The sequence below is a fragment of the Eulemur rufifrons genome, chromosome 21, assembly GCF_041146395.1.
Source record: "Eulemur rufifrons isolate Redbay chromosome 21, OSU_ERuf_1, whole genome shotgun sequence".
Lineage (NCBI taxonomy): Eukaryota > Metazoa > Chordata > Mammalia > Primates > Lemuridae > Eulemur > Eulemur rufifrons.
Window position 1 is genome coordinate 16,434,776 of NC_091003.1, and position 3,678 is coordinate 16,438,453.

Sequence of the window (3,678 nt, forward strand, 5' to 3'; positions counted from 1 at the left end):
TGTCCCAGGCCCGCTCAGCAACCGTCCCCTGGACTCTCTGTAGAGCCGCCCGTCCAGCCGCGCCAGCAGTCCCGCTGGCCCCGCCCCACCCCGCCGCACCAGCCAATCCTCGGTTGGGTACCGCCCACCGTCGTACCCCATTGGGGAAATTCAATTTGATGGCCACGCCCCGAAGGAAGTCCCCGCCCCGCGCGGGCCAAAGATGTTGGAGTCTGTAGTCTTGGGGCGGTAGCAGCGCTGGCTTTGGTGGGTTTGGTGGGCGTCGGCAGGAGGACGAGGCTCTGTGCTAAAGTCGAGGAGGGTTCTCGGAGCAGGCGTAAGTGGCCTGGGATCATACGAGTCCCGGAGCCTTCGGGACAGCCCCTCTCCGCCCTCCTCTTTGTTCGTGAGACCAAGTCCCCTCCCTCAGCTCCACCCTCTTCTCGCGTCACTGCTTAAGCTCGGCCGCCGCCCCCAGGCTGCTTTCGGGACACCTGGTCCGGCCACCTCAGAGCAGGAACTGAGCGACCGGCAGCACCTTGCCAGGACCACGTCAGGTGGAGCAGGGTGAATCACACCGCACGCCTTACCAAGTCCACACATCTTCGCACAGACATTGCCTTCACCTAGCATGCTCCTCATATCCAGGCCCTCAGGGTCTGCCTGTTGGAGCGCTGGAGTCCTACATTGGGAATATCATTCAACAAATGGTGGAAACTGAGGCCCAGAGAGAGGTGACACGTCCAAGATCAAACAAGGAATTAGCCAGAGGACCCAAAATCTCAGACCCACTGGGGAAAGCTACTCCACTTCCAGCGCTGGAGGCCCTAAGCCGCCCACGGGTCTCCATAGAGACCAAAGGCGGTGGAGCTTGGACCGGATGGCATCTGGAGTCCTGTCTGTCAAATAAAACAATAATATCAACTCGTTTATTTTGTACTTGCCATGTACCAAGCATGTAATTCAAATAACAACCATATGAAACCAGCATTATTCTCCCATTTTACAGATGAGGACAACAGCTTCTAGGTGGTGGAACCGTGATTCATACCCAGCTTCGGAGTCCAGAATCTGTGTTTTCAAACACTATAATGTGGGGCTGTGGGGCGATGGTTTCAGCCTGTTGTCCCGGAAGAGCCCTGGTTCAGACCCTCTGAGACACTCCCCTCCCCTATCTAGGGAAAGGCCCAGTATCCATGCTGAGATTCTTTTCCATGTGTCATGTCATTTCATCCCCATATCCCTGAGAGGTGGTCCCATTTTTCATGTTGGAAAACCAAGGTGTAGAGAGGGAAACCACTTGTCAATACAGGAAGAGCGGCAAACAGAGCCCAGTTTGGAGGCTATAGTTTGAAGTTCTAGGTCCTCTCTACGTGTCCTAGGTGCCATCTTTTCTCCAGAATGAGGATCAGCGCCCTACGAGGCCAACTCTGTCATGCTTCAAACCCTACACACCCCTTGGGATGGCCCCTTAGGTCAGGGCACACTTAGGACCCCTCAGATTCTCAGGACCTGCCTGAATGGCGGCTGCAGGCTCCAATGAATGGCCTGCTTCAGTGCTAGCTCTGCCTCGTTCTCCCACTCTGTCCCCTCCCTGGCAGGCTGGGAGAGGAATCACATGGGTGAGTTCCTGTGTGCCTCAACTTAATGTCTGACACAAGCGCTCACTGGCCCCTGGAGGTACCAAAGGGATGTGTGGGTCCTGTCCCACTGTCAAGCCCTTAGGGCCCCATTCCACCTCCAGACCTACATGCCTGTTTCTTTCTCTTCCTCTCTGCAAGAGGCAGTGGCATTGGGGGGGTGCTGAGGGGTGGTGATCTCAAGATCAAAGAAGAGCCTAGTGGGGTGCTGGAGAAGTTTATAACCATAGTCCCGGAGAGAGTAAACATCCGTGAGGAGGGCCCTGGCACTTATTAATCACTTGCTGCATGTCAGATGTGGGGCTCCCACTATTGCAAGTTGACCATTGTGCGAGATAGGTATACTCCAATTCTACGGGGGAGGAGGTTGAAGCTCAGGGAGGTGAAGGCACCCTGGACTGGTAATGGCATTCAGATTTCAGTGGAATTCTGCCTGATGCTGAAGCCCCTTCCACCTTGCTGCCTCTAGGATGGGGGAAGTCCTGGAAGACTTCTCAGAGGAGGTGATATGTAAACTGATCCTTGAAGATGAGTGCAAAGAAATTTACCCCACAGAGAAGAGGAGGAAAGGCATGAAAGGGCCTTTGTAGCAGAGGAACAGCATGAGCAAAGACTGAGAGGCTTGTGAGTGGGGGAAGGAGGGGAATGGGCTGAGGGTGGAGCAGGAAATGGGAGTGGTTCCATCTGTGAAAGGCCTTGAATGCCAGGTGAGTGGGTTGAATGTATTTTATGGACACAAGGGAGGCCTGGGCCTCAGTCTGCCCATCTGTAAAATGAGGTGGTTGAACTGGGCAGCTTCAGGCCTTTCTAGGGCAAGGAGCTGTAACAGGCAGGGTCCAGATTCTTCCAAGTTCAACCCTGGACTGGTAGAGTGGGGAGTGGCTGGAGCAGCTTAGGGGCCAAGGGTAACATTTTGCTCCAGAGCCTGAGTCCGAGAGAATTAATATTTTACCAAGCTGTAGGTGTTGGATCCCTAAGTCACCCTGGCTCCCCCTCCACCCAACCAGGCTCCTGCAGAGAAAGCCCAGGCCTGGGGTGAGGAGGCATGAAGCGTGGATGGGTTTTAGCCCTGGCTCCACCCCAGGCAAGGCTTGGCCCTCCTGAAGCCTCAGTTTCTTCATCTGCACAATGGAGGAATTGTGCCTTGAGCTCCCTAAGCCTGCTCTCCCCAGCCTGGACAAGACCAAGTTCCAAGACTTTCAGGGAGACCCCCATCTTGGATATGCCCACAAGTGGCTATGAGGCCAGCTGAGACCAGGACCTTGGGGCTATGAAGGCGCCCAGAGGCCCAAGGGGCAACAGGAGGAGTAGAGGAGTTAGAGACGGGTCTGAGCTGGGCCTGGGCTGGAGTCTCACAGCCCAGTGGGGATAGGGGAGAGACAATACTTGCACTCTAGAAGGTTTAGAGAACAAAGCCCTCACTTGCTTTGAAATGTGGAGAGGATGGGGAAAGGCAGCCTGGAGAAGGGAACAGCATGAGCAAAGGAAGGAGGGACCATGAGGACCTTGTTGAGGAATAGTCAGGCAGGGCAACGCCGGAGCATGGGGTCCCTAGAGCAGAAGAACTGGTTCTTGCTGGGGTTGGCTGGACCCAAGGGCTGTGACCCTCCTCCCCATGCACAGAACTGGAGGCCCCCTAGGTCATGCCCAGCAGCCCAAGGAGCTGATTGAGGACCTGTTTGTCAAACCAGTTTGGCAAGGCCATCACGTTCATGATGTCATCCAGTTGCTGTGTTCTCTGGGCAGCAGTGCCAGACAAACTTCCGGCCTTGGAGGAGGAGAAGGGGGCTTGAGATGCCCAATGGGCAGCGATGAACTCCAGGAGACTAGCCTCACAGACAAAAGAGAGGGTTCTGGATGTGCCAGCCTGGACCTCTTGTGACTTCTGGAAAGTCCCCGATGCCTGGGGAGGGAGGGGGCTAGGCTCATGGTGGGGCACTGTGTCATCACTGTCCAGTGAGTTGGATCCTGGCTCCCAGTGTCCCTTATAATACATGTGTGACAATTTTGTTATCATTATGACCCTCACATAATGAGTCCTGAGAGATAGGACCACCAT